The following is an 11,888-nucleotide window of genomic DNA, read 5'->3' as shown; positions in this document are numbered from 1 at the left end:
CATTTTTAGGACCCGACAAATGGGCTGTTAACTTCCCTATTGCCAATGGACCCCGCCGTCTCCCATTGACATCGTACCTGGGAAAGCATCATACGACCGAAGCTGAAGCCGCTCAAACTGAAGTACGACCCCGCAAACGCCTTGACATCCTCAACAACGGACATTCCTTCCAGTGACCTTCGTAGATGACACCGACAGCTCAAGTTAGTGTGCCATTAATATGCCATGAATACAGCCGCTCAGTGCCTCCTGCACGGTTTAATATCAACGCTCCAGAATATGATTAAGACATCTGAATGGTTGAAGCCTTTGGTTCGTCTTAACCTGGAAAAACAAGACATGATGATTTTCAGGATGCAGTATAACCTTCAAAATAGGGCATTCGGGTTCAATGCATATGGCTCTGTAGCTCTAACAGACTCCAGCGTAAAGACTATAGAACTCAAGCATGTGATCATTATTAATATTATATGGATGCATGAGTCACGCGCTCCAGTAGCGCTTAAAGGGCTGTGAAAATAGTAATCAAACAGACGTTTGATTTTTTGGATTATTTTGGTGTTTGTTTTTTCTAAGAACATGTATTAAAAAGGTGTAACATCCAAGTTGCAGCACAGTGGCATGCAAATACTAACTCAATTGGTAGCCTAATTTAACCCTTGGTAAACCTTCCCACGCCATCTCTTTTCTGCTGTTGTCAAAAGTGCAAAAACATAGGTTGCTCTGCAAACAACCTTGCTTGGTTAATCATTAATTTGCCAAACATGTGTGGAAATGATTATCAAAGACGCTTGATTTCCATTCGAGGGGATTTTTTTGTGAAATGATGAAACAATTGAACGTGCTTTTGTTTGTTGTTTGAGGATTAGTTGTCCTTTAGCTGATCTGATTTAGTATAATGAGCAATATGGTTACACAATCAACCCAATTACATGGAAAATTACAAGAGGACACACATCAAGTAGAAAAATCAAAAACACTTTTGCCGAGAATATAAGATAGATGAATTAGAGCCTCTTAAGTCTTCTTTGGTATTTCACTGCACTTATTTTACACACTGCCTTTCTAAATAAAGGTCAGGCTTGTCATGGTCATACATCATGTCATGCATCATGTGTGTGCACAGTGGAAAAGATAAATATGGCTCATGCACCCTCAAGTTGCATCAAAACCAGTTCTGCACCAACTTATCATTTGAGGCAGACTATTAAGTTTTTTACAAATAACCTGTTAGGGTTGGGCAGTGGTCTCTGTGTGTGTGTGTGTGTGGTGTGTGTGTGTGTGTGTGTGTGTGTTCACATAGCACCAGAAATAGAACAATGTACAGGATTATCTGCTACTGCTTCAACTACTTTGTATACTGTAAATAGATAGCCTACATTATGCAACATTGGAAGGAGGATTGATGTTAACAACACCTGGACGTCATTTCTGGCTGAAGTCTCATTTTGACCAGATCTTACACAACAGGAACTGAGTCTGCATCCATGAAATAGGAAGTGTGCCAGAGTATCACAAACGTGTACGTGACATGGTGTGTGTGTGCATACACTCGCATCTTATTCATCTTCTTAACCTGTTCTTTGTGTCTTATTCTGCTCAAAAAATTCCTTCCAAATAGGTTGTTCCTTTTGTCTTTTTATAACAGCGTTGCACAGTCTGACTGCAGCACTGCCCACATTCAGTGTGGGATGAACTAATGGGAGATGTGTTTTTGTTCTGCAGCTCTGAGAGACGGACCGATCTCAGGGATCTACAGACTCAAGCAGTTTCATTTCCACTGGGGAGCTTCTGATGACAAGGGCTCTGAACATACTGTAGCTGGGAAGAAGTATCCTGCTGAGGTAAGGATGCTCTGAGCCATTATGGTGATTATTATATACTGAGATAGACAGATTGGGGTTGGCATGCAGTAACAAGAAGAAAAAGGCAGATTGGAGTTTTTTATTTTTTGTTTGTACTGTAGGTTGTTAACTTTGCTCAAGAGCAAAGCTGATATGAGGAAACAAACAAGCTCATTGGTTGGGTAAAACAATAGTGGGTGGTGAAAAGTCATTCTTTGATTGTCAGATTACAGTTAGGCCCAAGCAGAGAACTCATTTTATTCAAGTCTGATAACTTCCACTTAAAAAAGATTTTTTTGCTTGTTATCTCTCGTTTTTTTTGCTTGAATTCCAACTCACCCCATAAGGCCATTAAACCTCAGAGAATATTTGTAGATTGTAGACCTCCAAATTTGTAAGCAAATGTGTGAGGTTATTCTCCTTAAATACAGTTTTTGTGACACATTTGTTTAAAAAATGTTTCCCAAATAATGAGTAAAATGATCGTCTTATAACGTTACGTTATTATACACACACCTGTTTTGATCAAAAAGCATTTTAGAAGCAAAATAAACTTACATCTCAACAAAAGCCATCTGCTTTTCAGTTCAATATCTACTGTTAAAAAGAAACTCATTGTTTTCTTTATGTAAATGAATTGTACTAAAGCTACTAGATTTCTAAAAACTGAACATATGAATAAGATTACTTTTAAAGGCTTTTTAATTTATCTGTTTCATTCATTCCCAGCTCCATCTGGTGCACTGGAACACCAAATATGCAAATTTTGGTGAGGCCCGCTAGCAAGCCTGACGGGCTCGCTGTTGTTGGAGTATTCCTGCAGGTCAGTGGCAACAGCTTAAGCATGTTGTTCAATATAACAGCAATCAGCATAACACACTGTATGCTTTTGCTTTCATTCACCATAATGCATAGTTACTGCAAGCTGGTGATCATATAATTAACCTTCAACATTGTGTTGTTTTTACAGATTGGTGGTGACAATGCCAGTCTCCAGAAGGTTCTTGACGCCCTTAATGCCATCAAGGCCAAAGTGGGTTTCTATAAAAACATATTCTCTTCCATTTAATGACTTATGATAGGTGTTTGACTAACTTGTTCTTCTTTTTCTGGTATTTTCTTTATTGGTTTCAGGGCAAGCAGACCTCTTTCACGGCTTTGACCCCACTACCTTGCTCCCTGTTGCCTAGACTACTGGACATATGATGGCTCTCTGACCACACCCCCTCTGTTGGAGAGCGTTACCTGGATTGTCTGTAAAGAGCCAATCAGTGTCAGCTCTAAGCAGGTATGGCTGCTCACAGATCCCATTCAGGCGTAGCAGTGGCTGTGTGCCCACGGTCTAGAATAGCCCTGTCTGCAAATCCTCTCTTACTCTACGGTCTAAATCAAGGGCTTAATTGTTCAGATAAGCTGTGCGGCTGAAATGAGAAGAAGAAACCTCTGTAATGGGAAGAAAGGCATTACAGCAGCCTATTTCACTTTCAAAATAAAAAAAAACGTTACAACGACTGTTGGCCAACCAAGAGAACAGAGTCATTATGATGTGGCTTTACCACAATATTTCTAAGTCAACAGGAAATGTTCGTCCTACATTCTGTAGGTGAAGAGAGGTATAGTCTCAGTGAATGGGTGATTTCATCCCTAACTGCATCAACACAGAAAACATTATACCTGCATTTGAAGTATTTACTTCTGAAATTACACCTAATCCTACCACTTGAATGGATATTTGTCTTCTAACCACCCATTAATCTAAACTTACAACACCCCCTAGGCGGGTTTGTCCTTGTGGTTGGAGTCTTTAGGCCGTGTGAAAATTAACACTGCCTGGTTAAATGTTTATTTCATGGTGCCAAGTATGTGTCTCAAGGGTAAACTTGTGAGACATGTGGACATAACCTTTAGACTTAGTGCCATATAAGGCTGATCAAGCAGTTAATGACATAAATCTGAAAAAAAAGTTATATTTGTCATTAGTTAATGTTTTGTAATCAGCTAACAGTGAATAGTAACTCACAGTGTACATTATACTCAGACACCATACTGTTGCCACTGACTTGCTTTTCTGGCCCTGGCTGACTTAAAGAAATATTTAGAAAAGTTAGATGAAAAGATACATCAGTTATTGTGAAGCTAACACAAGCAGCAAGTTAGCTTAATTTAGCTTAAAGACCAGTAACAGGAAATAGAAAAAAATCTAAGAAGTACAGTAGTCCGGCACATAACCCCCCATAAAATCTTCTACGTAGCAGATTTTATTTTACTCCACTACTTTGCTGAGAAGAGATTTTTTTATACTACACACATTCAGCATTTTTGAATACTGGACGTTTTTTTACACTGTGGTGTTACCAGCCTGGTCTCATCCCAAGGTCATCAAATATCGACATTTTGTCAAACCACTTGGCGTCACATACAGTTGCACAAGGTACCCTTTAGTATCTGTATGACACAAACCAGGCTTCCAGAAATCCTTTAGGAAATCAGGTGACATAGTATATAGACAAACAAGGAAGGAAAATAATAGCCTCTGAAACCAGGAGCATGACACAGCGGTGTCGGTATTTGACAACCAGGGAGGAGAACATGTTGGAATCAATAGACGGCCGGCTCCTGGCAAGAAAGTGAATAAGAGAATTTCCCAAAATGTCCTTTACTATTCCTTTAAGCATCAACAATACCACTGCTAAGCCTAATTCCCCATTACAAGGCTCTGAATTCAAGTCAGTGAGACAGTGCTGAGTCTAGTGATGTGTTTTGTGAGTGACAGTCACAGGAGGTCAGCAGGAACAACTAACGCCACCGTCTTCTCCCTTTTCACAGATGGCCAAATTCCGCAGCCTGCTCTTCTCAGCTGAGGGTGAGACCGAGTGCTGCATGGTGGACAACTACCGCCCTCCCCAGCCCCTTAAGGGTCGCTCTGTCCGTGCTTCCTTCAAGTAATACCCCCTCCCCCCTCGTGTCGCTGTTGCCCACCCCACCCCCCACCCACCCATTAGTCAGACACCCCAAGTTGCTTCTCTAGCAGTGAGCCATAAAGCACACATATCTCATATTTAAAGAAATTTAATTCCTGTGACCCATTGCTTTTAACTACATGACCATCTGCACACACAGACACACAGGACACACACAATCTCTCTGCCAGCCTGTCTGTAATCTCTGACTGACTGCCAGCCTCTGCATCACAGCAGCTTAATGAAACGCTGCAGCCGCCTTCGTTGCAACTGAATGACTCAGAAAATCCCCCTCTGGCACATACACACAAACAACATAACACGAACGGTCTTATGTGGACACGGTGCCTATAGGCAGTGACCTGCTTATTGATTTAAATTCAGTATAGCGCAACACAGGACCTGAGGGCAGACCGCTGCTAGCATTAGCTACTGAACATCATGACATTGGCTCATCTCTCTGTTTTTACAGCCTAATCTTCAAATCATTCATGTGTTTGTCATCCCGTGTGGTGTCTTTATTATTATGGATTATGTCTAGCTTATGTTTGAGAGCTTATGCAATATAAATCTTAAGTGATTCCTAAATAGTCTTTTATAAGCAGAAGGTCATCCGCATTTTTGATGCCCTGACAATACAGCAATAGAGAGGAATGATCCTCCTTTTTAAAATGCAATGTAATGTGTAGAGAAAATCCCTGCCTGTGTTGTTTTGAAACCTCATTGTGTTGAGTGCTAAAGCTTAAAACGCACAATTGCCTTGTGGGCAATGATAGAGTGGCTAATGCACAAAGGCAGGGAAGAAATTACCCTGCCAAGGAAGCCAAGGAAGAATCTGCCAACAGATGAGATTATAATGTCACACTGGTGTCCCGAAGACCTCTGGTTTTAACTCCCATATGCACTTCGGAAACAATAGAGAAGCTTGATAAAAGCAATTTATTTCCAGAAAGATTGTTATAAACATAAAAATGCAAAACGCCTTATGCCAAGCATTATTAGGGCCAACCCATGAGTATGTGTTGTTTCATTCTATTTTGGAAGTGGACATTTAACTAGTTCAATAAATATATTTTATGACTTACAAGTGTCAAGTGTTTTATTTGTTTTGCTTTTTTCTATACAATTCAGCACATTTTCCATATCAGTTGCTAGTGATGGTGTTGTTTTTTTGTTTATTGAGATCTATATGTTATTTAAGTCCATTCGACTTTTAAGTCTTCTGTGGCTTGCACGTTATCAGCTGTTGTTGTAAATTCTCCTTAGTGACTAAATTTTGTCAACACCTGAAACCCAACAGTATCAGAATGACACAATTCCAAATGGCATGCTGGTGAAAAAAGAACGTGTAACTTGATTGATTTTCTAAATATTTTCACTTCTCCCATTTTGATGGTTTGGGTATTTCACTGGAAATGCCCTTGCATTTTAGCACATTGTGGTTTCATCACATGGTGTTAACAAATCATCTGCACCATTTTCTATGCTGCTGATACTACATACTACATACTAGCCTATCTGGCACCTTTAAACTTCACCATAAATAAAGCCAAATTTCCTGGAAGTGCATGTTGTCATTGATTAAATTAGACTTTATCAAGCTTCCTATGCACCTTTGCAGACAGCTACAGCAATGTATGTGGCGGTGACTGTGCAGTGTGCAGCTTGCAGTGGTGGAGGAAGATTCTTGCACTGAGTTAGATAAGAAGACTAATACTGCTCTCAAGTCAAAATATGAAGCTGCAGCCAAGAGACGGTTAGCTTAGCCTAGCATAAAGACTGGAGGCATCTTACGTGGCTCTGTCACAAACTTACCAGCGCATCTAAAAATAAAAAATTAGCATGTAAAATCTTGATTGATTAAGACATAAATTAATTAAGGGATAAAAATGAGAAGCGAATATGTTTACGATGTGTAGCTATGTAAGAAACAGTAACTTCACTTGTTAGATTTTGTAAGTACTTGTCAAGAATAAAATGTTAACTCCCTGTAGTCCAAAGTACTGCACCCTCAGCATTAGGGAACGTGTATTTTCCTACATTGGAGTGGAGCTGCTACCTAATCCCATAGCTATGTTTTATTGAGTTTAGAGACTGAGACAGGGTTAAGTGGGCGAAAAAAACCTTCCAGAAAAACCCACATCATATCCTAATGATATTTTTGCTTGTAAGCTATTAAGAATTATTACTGCCAACACCAATCAGATGGTGGGCGATGTGTGATGATCTCCTGTCATCATGCGTGGGCAAGAAACGGCATCTTCTTGCCCACGCATGATAACATCTCAGTGTACTCAAGATTTTAATCAGCAGTGGCATTTCACCCTCTGTGAAATGTGAGCAACACTTGACTTCTCACCTCTCTTATAAAGCCCTGACAGGAAGATGAGACAGATTTTAATCAACAGAGCTTTTCTACATCCTCTGCTTGAGGGTGGGTGTTACCTAGGTTTTTTTTGCTGGCCTTGAGGCTCTGTGGAGAAATGTGGGTTATGTGTAGTAAAAGTTGGCTTGACCACACAGAGCTCTGAATAGAGCTGGACTTGTCCCCAGGGTGTCCTCAGCCCCCACAATGTAGCATGTGTGTGCAAAATATCAATACAACTGAGAGCTATCGACTGCTGAAATGTCTGTCTGACTACCCCAGTCAGAATCAATAACGGATTGAATAATTAAAAAAAAAACTCTTCAACACACACATCTCTAGCGGTGGCATTGGGGAAAGTTTTATAACCAGTCACAAAGGTCAGCTATTTTGGTGGCAGTAGTAGATACACAGGAGAGAAAACGAGGCAGTCATGTCTGGATTCCTTTTGTGGTCAAACCTGTTATCCCATGTATAAACGATGAGCATCAGCTTGTTTTGTTATGTCAGAGCTTATGCCAATCAGATGTAGCCAATAGTTTAGCAAACAGTCTATTGTTTTGGATGACCTTTTCTGCACAAAGTAATTGAACTAAAGGTGTGAAGAAAAGGGCCTTTTATCATCCTCCTGCTGGACTGTGAAAAAACACAGGCAGTGATCACCTGTATTGCCGTTTCAGGAAAGATTCCTTTCCACCCTCTTGTTACTTCACCCGTGCTGCCTTTGTGTTGCATGTTTTTGTCTCACTTGGTGTTGTGACAGCTGGGCGAGAGGAAAGACCCTGCTGGGTGCCATCATGTAACACAGATGTGGCCACGCTTATTTGTATGTTTCATATCCCACGCATGCCGTCATAAACTGATGAGAACATAACACAAGGCCTGGTCGTAGTCTGCAGCAGCGCCTATCAAGGTCAGAAACGTCAATGTCATAACAGATTTATATTAGCTACACTGGGCTGAGCCCAACACGAAATGCATGAGATGGTGATGGGGTATTGATGTTTAAATGGATTTTATTGATCATATAAAGTGAGGGCAGACAAATCAGGGCTAATTTTTTATGGTCAGCATATAACAAGAGATATGACACACCATGGTCAACATGACATACGATTTTCTCTCCCAGGCTTCTCACCAGTGGTGTGGCTTGTTGCAAGCGTGGCAGTCGGGTGACATATATTTCGGTGACACACGTATCCATAATTATTGGGAAGAGAGAGTGAAGGAGTCCAGAGGAGAAGGCCATCTAAATGTACACCACTGTGGTATAAAGTCAATAGAGCTGATGATGCACTTCTGTGTGATCTACAACCATTAGGAAATAACGGTCTATTCACCTTCTACTCAGGGACAGTTGCGTCCGAGTTCACAGAGGATGTGATGCATCAGCCTACTGTAAAGATGCAGTGTTGTTTAATCTTATTGAGTCAGGATGATAAACACTTTCACAATACTTCTTATGTATCTGTGACCCAGAGAAGAGTAAATGAAACAAACATTTACGGATAGTAAAAATAAAATACTTATTTATGAGAGGATCATTTAGTAGCTATTCCTGAGTTATCAGCAAATGGAGTTTGCCCCATTGTTATAGAAATGTTATGGTAGATGTTCTTTAAGGACTCGTCCATGTAAGACAACAACAGATACTAAATGGACCTTGTGGGGAGATTGTTTTCTCGCCTGCCGTTTCCAGGGTCAGTAATTAACTTTAAAACTCATTTTCTTGTCTATATTGAGTCTGGTATCCCTTCAGGACAGGATGATAAACATTACACAATTGGTATTGATGTGGTTTTATGTTCTCACAGTAGAGGTAATTTCAAAAAGCTTCTGATCAGGAAGTGAATTTGTAATTAACACTCCTGATAATTTGTCTCCCTTACAAATATTCCATTACATGAAGGGTCTAGTTTATACCTTTTGTACAACAATAGGTGTCACCACTTGAGGTTGTATTATGTATGGTTTCAAGTGCTGCAGGGGCACACTTGGCTTGGTCAACTTGCAACAAGTCCTCCAAATTAAATGATAAATATATCAAGTTTGCCAACGCTATCTTGAACGACACAAAGCATTTTCTGATTTGGCGCCCCTACAACCAGTGAAGGTGTCTGGTAGGAAGGATTTCTGGTAGGACTGTGTGTTTTTGAAGGTAATTTATGTGTGTGGGTCACGTGGTGTTTATCGATCATTTCTTGTTAATGAGGGCATGTGACAGAACATAATCAAGGAGGTTTTTGTGTGTTCTTAATCAGGGTTCGAGTTTAATCTGAGCTTTGTGGGGGTCTCTAATATACTTCCTAACGTTACCGTGGGGTAGAGAGAGAGAGAGATCATTGCTTATTACGTGATTCAACATTTCCCTCTCTCATACACACACGGCAACACACAAACACACACACAGCAGTCCACTACTTGCCCCAGATGTCTGTGATATTGCAACTGAGTATAGGCCTACTCACACTAGGCAATCCGTTAAGTTTCAATCGCATGAAAAATGCCATTAAAGACTATTGCTCAAGGAGAGACCGCAATTCAGCCCTTTATGGTAATATTACAGTGTTATTATTTTGCGCACTGCTTATCGCCGGCACACAGTAGCATTTGTAGAAAAAAGTGTGTTCATTTAAGTCTGTTTATCTTGATTAATGTAAATAATTATAGGTACTAATTACAATGAAAAATACATTATTTGTGATTCAATATAATGGTTGTTGATAAATGAATTGGAGACCCCCACAGATGCATGATTTTACTGCTTCCATGGGGGCTCAGACCCTCCTTATGGGAGTTGAGCTCCCACTGGCTCCCGCGTAACTCGAACAACAATTCATAATGGGCCTGATGAAGAGCACTGTGTTTGAAATGCCACTCACTCATTTGTTTGTGGTGACGATGAACCATTTTTGCAGTAGAAGCTGTCAAAGCGCAGAGTTTTTGCTCATGTTTGGTCCAGTGATTCAGTATTTGTACAAGTGTATGGTTTGCAATCCAGTCCTTGGATCAGAGCAAAGAGAACTACAAAGAGGATACAATTGCAAGAAAAAAGAGATGCAGGGGAGAGTTAAGTTGGCTTAAAACAGGATGGCATGAAGATTGTTAGGTGGGTAGAGTTCCAAGTGCAGTTTTGTTCCTTAACCTGAAGACAGTGGCTGTACTGCCATCAGCTATCAATGTGAATCCATGTTGTTTCCTACCATTCTCTGCTTTTAGTTTGGAAACATTGTTTAAATGATAAAGTAGGAAAAAAAATATGAATGACATATTCATTTCATATCTGCTTCTCTAGCAAATCTCCTCATGCCTACATGTGCAAAATTTAGAAGTCAACAGTTCAAAGATAATATTCAGGAAGCTTTCCACTTAGCTTTAAGTATTTTTCAAACTGTGAGCAGGAATGACCTCACGTAAACAATTCAATAGCAAATTTCCTCTGTAATTTCCTGCCTTCAGTCTTCATTGTCATTTTATGTAAACATCCACTTCTCAAGAAGAGTGTTTCACTGATGAAGTCCACTGTGACAAACCTGTGATTCATTTTATTGCTTAATTTGGAAATTAATCTTTCAACACATACTGGCCTTTAACCTGCCAATATGACGCATGAGATAGATCACAAGAAATGTAGAAATGTATCACATCTCATGGGCTAATCCTTTGATTAAACCATAATATGTGAGTGTGGACTTTATTTACCAGACATGCAAATACTAACAAACACTGACCTTGCATTTGACTCTGGAACCTCGCCAGCCTGTGTCACTATGCAATGCGATCAATAAACTGAAGCTAAAAGAAAATCATTTAGTTATGAGTTATGTGTGAAACTGCTTATTGTTTACCGTGTGTATTCTTGAAAAAGTGCATAAATCCATCAAAAATGCATTCCATAAATACAAAAATTTGCTGCTGTGGTTGCAGCCAAGACACGCTGGGACAACAGGATATTTCAACAACAGTGTTTTCACATGTTAATCCATGGGGATGAAGCTTCTGACCAGTAAAAATGCTCTGTTTAGTTTCTCATGAGGAAAAGCAAATAAACACATTTATTTTTAATATTGTCCATTAACTGAAACAACCTGGCTCCACAGTATGTGACAAAAGAGGTAGTCCACACAATACTACAGGTGTTAATTAGTAAATTAAGAAAGACATATAGGGTGTATCTCTCAGCACTCCCAAACCATAAAACAGGACTACAAACAAAGTGCATTAATCTATTTACATTATAAACAAATATACTCCTCCCTTCTCCAGACTCGGCATCTCCAACCTCAGCAGCCTTGGTGCCTAGGATCAATGTAAGAGGAAGGGAAACAGAGGATGCAGAAGACAGTGTAGAAGATATGTTATAAGTTTAGTTGCAAAGCATTACAAAGGTGCGTAATTTTATTGTTATTTTCCCTTAATATGCCAGACTTCCAAGTTTTAAGGCTGCAAAAACTGAGCCCACATGAGACTTGGATTTAGGTTTCAGTTCAAAAAAGTGAGTGGGTTATGGTTAGTAAATACTACGATTGGTATTCTGGAGTCAAGGTAAATACGGAAGTGTTGCAAAGTCAAGATTAATACCTGCAGTTTGTTTGTTTTTACGATTTAATAAGGCAGCTGGTATCAGTTGAACTTCTTGGAAACAAGCTTACTAGACCTTGTTTGTCAGTTTAAAGGAGGATGGCACCTCCTCCGATATGGCTGGCATCCAGGTGAAGC

General features: G+C 39.9%; 1 pseudogene; it reads left to right on the top strand.

Moving 5' to 3' along the window:
• The first annotated feature begins 5 nt into the window (after window positions 1–5).
• LOC119887131 lies at window positions 6–5,891 on the top strand (annotated as a pseudogene).
• Window positions 5,892–11,888: the final 5,997 nt, after the last annotated feature.

Source organism: Micropterus salmoides, unplaced genomic scaffold (assembly GCF_014851395.1).
Source record: "Micropterus salmoides isolate LMB-PRFRI ecotype aquatic unplaced genomic scaffold, ASM1485139v1 Ms_hic_scaffold_4020, whole genome shotgun sequence".
Lineage (NCBI taxonomy): Eukaryota > Metazoa > Chordata > Actinopteri > Centrarchiformes > Centrarchidae > Micropterus > Micropterus salmoides.
Note: the sequence above shows the minus strand (reverse complement) of the source record. Positions and strands in the feature narration are given on the sequence as shown.